Source organism: Erinaceus europaeus, chromosome 12, assembly GCF_950295315.1.
Source record: "Erinaceus europaeus chromosome 12, mEriEur2.1, whole genome shotgun sequence".
Taxonomy (NCBI): domain Eukaryota; kingdom Metazoa; phylum Chordata; class Mammalia; order Eulipotyphla; family Erinaceidae; genus Erinaceus; species Erinaceus europaeus.
This window is the reverse complement of record NC_080173.1, coordinates 19,190,595-19,202,467: the sequence shown is the minus strand read 5'-3', so window position 1 is coordinate 19,202,467 and position 11,873 is coordinate 19,190,595.

The following is an 11,873-nucleotide window of genomic DNA, read 5'->3' as shown; positions in this document are numbered from 1 at the left end:
CAAACAATATAGCTTTAATTTTTTTTTTATTGGATAGAGACAGAAAGTTGGAGGGAGAGGGAAAATAGAAAGGAGGAGACCTAGACTTTCAGTACTGCTTCAACATGCACAAAGCTTCCTTCTGCAGGTGAGAGACCAGGCACTTGAACCCAGGTCCTTGCACATCTCAAAGTGTGTGCTCAATCTGGTGTATCACTGCCCAGTACCTAACTTCTATTAATATCTTTGATTTTTTTACTGTGCCAATGATGATATGGGCACAAATTCATTTGTACACAAGTGAACAGCAGAAGTAGGTATTAAAGCAATTGCTAAGTCATTAAACAATTCTGTTTTCCAGTTTCTTGATCATCCTCTCAGAATTCCAAGTAAGTGGAAAGGACAGTTGGAACTAGAGAGTCTCAAATTCTCCCCTGTAATTGCTACATGTATGCTCTGGCTTCTGTTTGAAATTATTTCTTCATGGACTTTCCTTATTCAGGGGACGAGTAGAAAAGTTATCTTTTAAAGAGCATTACTCTTTCCTCACTAAAGAAAGTACCCTCTATAATCTCTAATTTAATTGCTTACCAGTTCACTATCTTCTCCTGTACAAAGGGAGCTCCATGTGCATGGAGAGCCTGTTTTTCTCATGTTCATCACTGCATATCAACACCTAGAATGCAAATGGCACATAGTAGGCATCTACCAAAAAATTCTTGAGTAAATGATTTAATGAAGTACTTTTTCTGTTCCTCATTTCTTTGTTAAGGATTCATTGGGATCTTAACACAGAAATAATAGTCTCAAGCCATTTTTCCTGATAATCCAGGCTGTGTTCAATTGCTAATTATTTACTCTGGATAAATACCTTGATCAGGGGGTCAGGCAGTGGTGCACTTGGCTAAGGGCTCACATCACAGTGCACAAGGACCCAGGTTCAAGCTCCTGGTCCCGACCTGCAAGAGGAAAGCTTCATAAGTGATAAAGCAGGGCTGCAGGTGTCTCTTTGTCTCTCTTCCTCTCTATCTCCCTCTCTCCTCTCAATTTCTATCTGTCTCTACCAATAATAAATAAATAAATTAGATATATTTTTTTAAAAGATAAATACCTTGATCTGTTTCTCTCCTCAGCATTCTCATATTTAGCAGGTGATTTTGCCCCACAGAGGCATTCAGCACTATGTGAATACATTTTTGATGTCACAGGGAAGGTGGCTCAGTGCTAAAACATAGAATGTATGAGGTCCTGAGTTTGATTTCTGTCACTGAATATGCTGGGATTATGCTCAGGTTTTCTTTCTCACTTTCACATCAAATAAATTACTAATTCAATAGGATGAGCTCAGAATTCCCTTGAAGGGGAGAGGTCAGGTGGGGACGTTGCCACACACCCTAGCCCATACAGGTCAATCTTTCAACAATGAGGAACTATCCAGGCCAACATATCAGTAGTGCTGAGGCTGAGAAACCTGTTCTAAAATGAATGGTAATTGTACATTTACTTGTGAAACCCTTTTTTATTGTCTTTCTCCCCTTCTAGACTATAAAGCAATGGCTAGAATTTGGGATTTGAAACCCATGAAACCTTATCCAGCCACTCTATAATTTGGACCACCAGGCAGCTCACTTAGCTGTTGACATTGGCAGTTCCTAGATCATGCTGATAATGAATGGTATAAGAAACAAGTCAAACATTAGTTCTCTTTGGTAGGAATAAAGCAGAGCAGATATTCAAACATTTAACCATGAATAATAAAACCCAAGAAGCAAACTCCAAAATGCAAAGAGCCAAACACAAGAAAGTATTCAAGTACTGACATATAAAATGGTTAACCACAGGAACACATGAAAGACTTTTGCTGTGGCTGTATTACAAATAAGACATGACACAGTTATGGTTTGGGTTCTGAGAGGGAGTGGTTAATAAATTGACTCAAGATGAACCTGAACCATAACATATATCAGACTGTTGGAAAAGTCCTGACATTTTTCTTTTCTTTTCTTTGCCTCCAGAGTAATTGCTGGGGCTTGGTGCTTGCACCAAGAATCCACTGATCCTAATGGCCATCCCCCCATTATTGTTGTCATTGTTGTTGGATAGGACAGAGAGAAATTGAGAGAGGAAGGGGAGGTAGAGAGGGAGAGAGAAAGACACCTTTAGACCTGCTTCACTGCTTGAGAAGCGACCCCCCTGGAGGTGGAGAGCTGGGGGCTGAAACTGGGATCCTTGCCCAGGTCATTGTGCTTCGCACTATGTGTGCTTAACCTAGTGCATCACTGCCCAGCCCCCCATGATGTATTTTTCTATGCAAAAATGCATCATGACTTTTCCAGTAACCCAATATAAAAAAATATTGTAGATAAGCATAATTTAGATGTCTATAAACACATATATGTAGATATATATAAATACATCTTTCATTTGAGAGAAGAAAACTCAGATATCATTTCCATTGGGAAAGAGTACAGTTCAACAAAGAAATACATGAGGATCTGGACAGTACCCCTGCTAGACTGCACACCTGGTAGAGTGCCCATGCTACCATGTGCAAGGACCCAGGTTCAATACCCCGATCCATATCTACAGGGAGGAGGCTTCAAGAGTAGTGAAGCAATGCTGCACATCTCTCTTTCTCTCTCTTTGCTCCCTCTTCCTAACCCTTTTGATTTATCTGTTTCAAGCCAATAAATAAGACAGAGGGGCGAGAGAAATATAGACACCTACAGACCTGCTTCACTGCTTGTGAAGGGACACCCTGCAGGTGAGGAACTGGGGGCTCAAACTGGGATCCTTGCACTGGTCCTTGAGCTTCATGCCATGTGCACTTAACCCAATGCGCCAACGCAGACCCCCAATAAAAGTATTTTAAAAGAAAGTTAATTAAAAAATATGTGCTCATACCCACCTACAATGAATGTAAGGTAGACAGAATGACTATCAAAATAACACAGTCAAAATAAAATCTTGTAATACATCAACTATCTCAATAAAAATTCATTTTACAAAGGGGGTTCTGGGGAGGTAGAACAGCAAAAAATTTCATAACTGAAGCCCCTAAATCCCAAATTCAAACCCTAGCACCACCAGAAGCCAGAGCTAAGTAGTACTTTGACAAAAACAAGACAAAATAAACAAACAAAAATACATGTACAGGCTTGAACTCGGCCCCCACCACACTGGGGAAAAAACTTAAGTGTTTTTCCTTCTCTCCTTTTTCTCTGTATTTATCTTTCCACCTGAAAAAGTTGACCTGGAATAGTGTAGCCACAGTGATAGAAAAAAATTGGTAAAAAATAAAATGACAGTTTCTTATTAATTAGTAATGAAGAACAAAACTTACTTTTTAAAAATTTTGGATTCAATTTGGTAAATCCAATTTGGTAAACCATCAAATACATCAAAAAATAGAGAAAAACTTCGGTGGCTTTCAGATTATTTTCTTAAGTTCTAAATTTTAAAAAAGGTTAACTATGTATTGTGTGTATAAGAGATAGATAGATACAAGTGTACTGCTTCACTACATGTGGTGTACTCTGAAATTTTAGTAAGTGTCTAAGATATCCAAGTTGTATTCTATACTTTTCACTAAAAGATTCTATCTAAGATGATGGAGGCCTGGTATAAACAGACTGTGTGGCAGCCAAGGTCCTTCACTCAAATATATACATCAGCAAGAGACTGGCAACACATGCTTTGGGCTGGATTGAAAACAAAAAGAGATTTAGTGTAATCCTCAATGCCTTTACAATTATCCACAAAGACCTTTGCTGGCTTACTTCAGGGATTGAAAGGACTTAAAATTTCTGTCCTTCCCTAAAACTGCAATAATTTGAAGCGAGAGACTGTTAGGAAACAGATGGTAAAAGAACCTCTGTTTATTTTATTCTTATTTCTGATTTTAATCTTTTCAAGTTTCCAAGGACTCAAAGCAGATGTTTGTGGCCTGCTTTTTTTTTTAATAGAGCAGTAAATAAAAGATGACCCCAAAGTCTTAGAGAGAAATCTGTTTAATCAGTAGTTAGATTTGGTCTACCAAGTTTCCAGATCGTCTTTTAATCATTCAGGGCAAATCATGACACATATTTTTAAACAGTCTTCCTACTCTGTGAATTTCTTGCTAAAGGACAGTGTAAAATCTCTCTTACTGGTCTTAAAGTAGACCTCAACTATCCACTTTAGTGCCAATTTATAGAGATGTTTCTATTTATAAACCTAGACTCCAGATAGCATTTTTAATCCTTTACAGTCACATTTAAAGGAACAAAAGCATGAGTTTTCTTCTCTTTTTTTTTTATCTTTATTTATAGATAGAGAGCCAGAAATGGAGAGGGAAGTGGGTGACAGAGTGGGAGAGAGACAGAGAGACAGCTGCAGCCCTGCTTCACCACTCGTGAAGCTTTCCCCCTGCAGGTGGGGACTGGGGCCTTGAACCTGGGTCCTTGTGCACTGTAGCATGTGCGCTCAACCAGGTGTGCCACCACCCAGCCCCCATGAGTTTTCTTAAGATACCTACTCTCCTACCTCTGAACCTCAAAACTCTGGCTTTAATTTCCCTACATAAACCATCAATGATAAGTAATACTCACCTATGGACAGTTTTTCCTCCAGGGAACATTTGACAATGACTGTAAATTTTTTGATTGTCACAACTATTTAAAGAGATGTTAGGTATCTGCTGCTAGCACCCAGAGGGCAAACAACAGGGTACTGCTAAACACCACACAATACACAGGGCAGCCCCAACAAGAAAGAATTATGTGTTTTCAAATGTCAATAAAGCCAAGGGTGAGAAAACCCTGACTTATGACTTTCATCCCTAGTATTAATGGATTATACCTGAAAGTGCCTGACAAAGATGGTTTTTAGTAGAGTAGTTTTTAGTAGAGTTTTAAAGCAAGATTAGCATTTACATTTTTTGAATCTTTCAGGTAGGTTAAAATATTAATGGAGAAATCAATGCCTTCCTCAATTAAGACTCCTCACATCAAGACTCCATTACTGACCTTTGAAAATAACCCCTCTATTTTGGTACCTGAGAAAACCATGTAATTATAGTTAGTACAACTTCCACCAGTAGAGTCTTCCAAGGAAGTCTGGAATTGGCACCCTTACTAGAACAACAGAGAGAGAAACTGTTGATTTTTTTTATAGACCTTTATTTGTTTTTTAATGGGCTACACATGGTTGTGGGAAGATTTATTCTAAAAATGCCAAAATAAGTAAGTGCTGGCTCAGATGACATCGCTGAAGGCCTAATATACAGAGAGCTACAAATCCCCAAAAATGAGGAACAAAAGGGAGTTGACCACCAGTCAGCCCACTTTCTGGTGTTACCCAACAATGATGTTCTGTCTACAAAAGTGTTTCATAAAGTCTCACTGACTGGTCAATTTTCCTGAGAGTGGATTCACCCAGAAACAGACCCTGAGCACAGTATTGGGTTATCTCATGAGACACTACATGAGGAAGGAGTAAAAAGGACAGGAAAAAGAGGAAGGCCAAGTAAGGGCAAGCAAGATCTCAGGTCCAGCCCTACCTCACTGCAGTAGTTCTACACCTCAGACCTCATCTCAAAAGAAACTGAATTTTTTTTGGCTTCTGTACTAGCCAGTCATTATTTCCTTGGGTGAAGGGAGGAAATTTTCAGGAACTTTGGCTTTCCATTCAGGGCAGGGTTGCAATTCAAAGGCTATCCAGTGAAGAAAGTGCCCTTTGGGAGCAATCTGCATTCAAACAGCAAGAAGTGTAACAGGAATCTGAGAATTGTGACTTCACTGTTCCACAGTCTTGGGGTATGACAGTATATGCATTTTATAGAATCTGCAGACTTCATTCCTTCAGTAAATACTTGTTAATGTTTTTACCATCTGTCATTAATTGTGCTGTGAGCTGGAGATAAGTGGTTTAATGGAGTATGTATGGCAAACAAGCAGCTGTCAAGTAGTGCTGGAGTGAGGGGTTCTACAGGAGCAACTCCTAATTAGTCTGGAAGAAGTGATGCTGAAGAACGTGACACTAGATATGGGAATTGAAATGTAAAAAGGGGTTTGTATGATTAAAGTGTCTATAGAGTTCAGGATTGAGAAGTAGAAACATGCAGGTTCTCCTCTGCACAGGGACTAAGATGAGTGCCAATTTAGGTGATACTTTACAAATTGAAAGTTGGGGGATGGGAGCTTAGAGTATCACAGTGATAGTGACTTACAAGCACAAGATCCTTCGGGGTCAGGTGGTAGTGCAGTGGGTTAAGCACACATGACTTAAAGCACAAGGACCGTAAGTATCCCAGTTCAAGCTCCTGGGTTTCCACCTGTAGGGGGGGTCACGGGCGGTGAAGCAGGTCTGCAGGTGTCTGTCTTTCTCTCTCTTCTCTGTCTCCCCTCCTCTCTCAATTTCTCTCTATCGAATCCAACAGCAGTGACAAAAATAATAATAATGACAACAACAAGGGTAACAACAAGGGCAGTAAAATGGGAAAAATGGCCTCAAGGAGCAGTGGATTCATAATGCAGGCACCAAACCCCAGCGATAACACTGGAGGCAAAGAAAAAAAATACAAGATCCTAAACTTAGGCCCAGGTATTGCAGTTGCCAGGGTGATGTTCTGGTTCAATCTCTCCCTCCCCCCTTTACTCTATTTCCACCATTACCTCTTTTTATTTTATTAGTTAATTAATAAAGATTTACCACATTGTAAGATAGTGGGTATAATTCTGCATCATTCCCTCCACCAGAATTCTGTCCCCCTTACATCCACTGGAAACTGCAGTAGTTCTCCCAAGGTTACAGAAATGGGTTGACTATTACTTCTATAACTATTTGTATTTTCCCATTTTTTTCCCTATGGTCCTGTCCTTTCTTCCCTTCCAAGTCACACCCATACCTAGTATTACTTCCAAGAGTCCTTCCTCTTTTTCTCTTCTTTCTGTGGGTCCTGATGGAGTAGGAATTTAGAGCCTCTGGTCATCTTCTGTTCTCATTTCTCCCCCTCTGGGAATATGAGCCAAAATTCTTTATGGGGTGCAGAAGGTGGGAGTTCTGGTTTCTATAAATGCTTCTCCACTGGACATGGATAGTGGCAGATCAATCCCTACCCACAGCCTATTTCTATATTTCCCTAGTGGGGTAGGACTCTGCATAGGTGAGGCTCCAGAACACTTTGATGAGGTTGTCTGCCAAGGGAAGTCAGGATGGAATCATGATAGCATCTGCAACTTGGTGTCTGAAAGGCAGTAAACTATAAAGCAGGAAAAAACTGTTAATAAACAGAAACAAAAAAGAAGGAATAGAGCAACTGAGACTAGGGATACTAGGGTGGAACAAAGCTAGGAAGTCTATTTAGGCATATCCCTAGGGCCCCATGACTTCCATAGTTTTTGCTTGAGTTTCACAGCTAACATGAAGGTAGACTTTTGTCTGAGAAGAGTTGAGAATAGGGCTAGAAAGTTGGATTAGGGCAGAGAGTAGCTCCCAAACTTGAAGAAAATCTATGAATGAAATTAACTGTTTACCCCATCAACCTGACCATATATACTTATATTTAGCACAGGAGCCTGTGTAACCTCAGAGTCCCTGTCAGTCTGAGACTGCAGTTCTTGGCCATAGCTTGGCTGCACTCAGTTCCATACCAGTCTTCCTCAAGTGGCAGGGTAGGATGACTCATCTCCCTTTGGAGAGTGGGGCAGTTCCTACCATTGCTACGTTATAGGGAGGACAATTTCCTGGAGCGGCTCATGAGAGGGCTTATGATATCATTCTTTTTTTTAATTTAAGAAAGGATTAATTAACAAAACCATAGGGTAGGAGGGGTACAATTCCACACAGTTCCCACCACCCAATCTCCATATCCCACCCCCTCCCCTGATAGCTTTCCCATTCTCTATCCCTCTGGGAGCATGGACCCAGGGTCATTGTGGGTTGCAGAAGGTAGACGGTCTGGCTTCTGTAATTACTTCCCCTCTGAACATGGGCGTTGACTGGTCCATCCATACTCCCAGTCTGCCTCTCTCTTTCCCTAGTAGGGTGGGTCTCTGGGGAAGCAGAGCTCCAGGACACATTGGTGGGGTCTTCAGTCTAGGGATCCTGATGACATCTGGCACCTGGTGACTGAAAAGAGAGTTAACATACGAAGCCAAACAAATTGTTGAGCAATCATGGACCCAAAGCTTGGAATAGTGGAGAGGAAGTGTTAGGGGGGTACTCACTGCAAACTCTAGTGTACTTCTGCTTTCAGGTATATATTTTGCAGTAGTTTACGGATACGTGTAAACATATGCTCTCTCTCACAGAAACTGGTGTATATCTAGGTTTTGGGACTTTGTTAGAAAGTGAACCACCTGAGATGGAATTAGAGTATACTATGAAAGGAAAGGTCTCACCTGAGTAATGAAGCTGAAGGGTTGTCATTCCACACCTGAAGTCTCTGGACACAGTCTGAGCTGAAGCATGTTGAGGTGGCAATCGTTGTGTTGTTTAGGTTGTGATCGGCAGATGTAATATTATTTGATATGGATTGGGAGAGGCATACGGGAAAGTGGGCCCTATCCAATGGTTCCAGGACTGGGGGAAGTAGAGGCTCTATAGTGGAGATGTGAGGTTCCTGCTGTCTTAGGGTTCAAAAAGACAATGGATAGTTAATGTAATCTTAACATTATTTGGTAATTGGGTTAACTTTGAAAAGTCCTTTTGTTAGGGTTTTCTGTACAGTACCCAGTATCTTGTATATAGCTGTGCTATTGGTTGCTTCTGATCTACTTGGTCTAGGCTTTTGAGAGAGTCTGCATATCAATTACCCACTCATCAACAGAAGTTGAGGAAGAAGATCTGAAAGGGAAACTAAAAGCAGGACCTTACCAAATTGTAAGTAGGGCACCAAAGTAAAAACCCTGTGGTGAGGGGTAGACATGCAGCTTCCTGGGCCAGTGGGGGGTGGGAGTGGGTGGGAGGGATGGGTCACAGTCTTTTGGTGGTGGGAATGGTGTTTATGTACACTCCTAGTAAAGTGTAGTCATATAAATCACTAGTTAATTAATACGAGAGGGGGAAAATTAATTGTATATCTCGAAGTTTTTCAAAACACAAACTGAATCTTTTCAATATATAGGCTGTGTAATTTTTATGATATCATTCTTTTTGTTGTTGCCTCCAAGGTTATCGCTGGGGCTCAGTAACTGCACTACGAATCCACTGCTCCTGGCGGCCACTTTTTCCATTTTGTTGCCACCATTGTTGTTCTTGTCATTGTTGTTGTTATTGCTGTTGTTGTTGGATAGGACAGGGAGAAATTGAGAGAGGAGGGGAAGACAGAGAGGGGGAGATAAAGACCTGCTTCACAATTTGAGAAGCTAGCCCCCCTGCAGTTGGGGCCTGGAACTCAAACTGGGATCCTTATGCCCTTCCTTACACTTTCCATCATGTGAGCCTAACCCAGTGTGCCCGGCCCTTGTGATATCATCCTTGATGACCAGTGGTGGTAGAGAGAGGAATTGATTAGAGGTATAGCTTGTGAAGCTTTCCCCGTACAGGTGGGAACCAGGATCTGGGAACCAGGGGCTTGAACCTGGGTCATTGTGCATTGTACCATGTGTGCTCAATCAAGTGCATCACCACCCAGCCCCTATTTGCCCATTTTTGTTTGTTCTTGCCTTCTCTTCCTTCCTAAGTCATACCTACTATTTCTGAGAGTCCTTCCACTTTTTTTTTTTAAGAATTATTATTGGATAGAGACAGAGAGAAATTGGAAGGAGCAGGAGAGATAGAGAGGGAGAGAGACAGAGAGATACTAGCAGCCCTACTTCACCACTCGTGAAGCTTTCCTCTGTATGTGGGGACCAGAGGCTTGAAAATTGGTCGTTGCTCACTGTAGTATGTGTGCTTAACCTGGTGTGCCACTGCCTGGCCCCTAAAACCCCCCATTTCCCCTCCTCTCTCTCTGAGTCCTGATGGAATTGGAATTTAGAACTATCTGGTCAGCTTCCCTTTGGTATGGGCCAAAGATTTTTATGGGGTACAGAAGGTAGAGAGTCTGGCTTCTGCAATTACTTCTCCACTGGACATGGACATTGGCACATCGATCCATACCCCCAGACTTTTTCTGTCTTTCCTTAGTGGAGTAGGGCACTGGAGAGGTAAGGTTCTGAGACACATTGGTGAGGTCATTGCCCAGGGAGTTCAGGATGAACTCCATCTCTCTCTCTCTCTCTCTCTCTCTCTCAAGTTCTCCCTCTCCCTCTCTCTCCATCTTCATCTCCCATTCTTCCTTTCTCCTTCCCTCTCTCCTTTCTCTCCCTCCATTGCTACCTATCATCCTTCCTGTCATCAGGATTGTCTTTGGGGTTCCATGCCTATAAAACAACTCCATTCCTCTTGGTGAATTATTTTTTCCTTTTTCTTTGATGGGGTGAGAGACAGAGAGGGACTGAGAGAAAAAAGAGATACAGAGAGCAGGAGAGATAACTGCAGCACTACACCATGTGTAAAACTTCTCTCATGCAGGTGGAAATGGGGGACTTGAACATGGATCCTTGCACATGGTCACAAGAATTTTAAAAGTCTTAAATTATGTAGTCATTTTCATTCAATGACTTGGCTGAAAATAAAGACATTTTATTTTTCTATCTACTATAAAATTCACAATATGATCATGACAGTAGTGTTACACACATGGCATGAATATTTAGCAATACTGTTAATAAGAGTGGCAAAGAAAAAATGTTAACAAAAACAAAAGGAGTAGTGGAGAACTGGCAAACTGAAGAAATGTACCTACTTGAATGGGACCAACTGCTAATTGGCTGAAGCCAATTGGAACCATGTGGGCATGCATGTAGACCACCTATCACCAAAAATAGATTTTTTCAAGAAGTCAGAAGCCAAGTAATAAGAGCTATGGCCTCATTTTTAAATGTCTGAAGCCTAGTAAAAAAGTTTTAACTGCACAACCCCCCCCCCCAAAAAAAAAAAAGTACATCGACTTAAGTCTCTAATTTGCAGGATTCAAGATTCAAGCTCTTCAGAGCACTCTGGGCTTTGGCTATCTGCCTTTCCTCTGCTTTGCCATCACTCTGTTTCTTAAATTTCTGGAATTCCCAAGGGTGGTGGTACAGAGTAGCAAATCCACTGCAGTTAAGATCAGCCATTGTTTCCTAACAGAGGGGTCACAGCTAGGAAGCATAGCAGGAATTGTTTGAAAAATGGAGATGATTGAATCTGCTAATGTAGACATTCTTCAGAGGAGAATGGCTAGGTTTGGTGGAGACTCCACAATGGAGCTTACAATACTAACTTCACAATATTTACTTCACAAAACTAGAAAGTTTGTCATTTGAAGTTCTTAGGAAAGATAATATAATGCCCAGGTGGACTTTAAAAGGTGATATAGTTTCCAATCTTGATTTACCTTCTCTAGCAGATATTTCACTCTCTTAAGAGAAACACCTGCTCTGTGGTGACCACAACTTGCTTCAGTCAGTATCAGAGAAATAAACACTACAAAACAGTGAACTCACATCATATGCATGCCACGTTTCCTGAGATTCAATTTTATGATTCAATGATATATATAATTTGGCTAGAGGAAAACATCCTTAATTCATTCTTCATACCTCTTGCCCTTCCAACTAGTCTCAGTCCTACTGCCTTAGGAAGAGAGAACTCATAACCAAATTGCAAATTACTTTTGATCTTCCTAGAGTCTAAATTCAGTTAGTTTATGGGCAGTTAATGAATCTATATGGGGAAATTATGAATATATATATGACATTTTTTTTTGCTATTTTCATGACTTTCAGACCTGATTTCTTAATAAAATGAAGCTAGTTAACAATAACTATAGCAATAATTATAGCAATAATAGTGATCTATTGAGTGCCTTCTATGTGCCAAACTTCTGA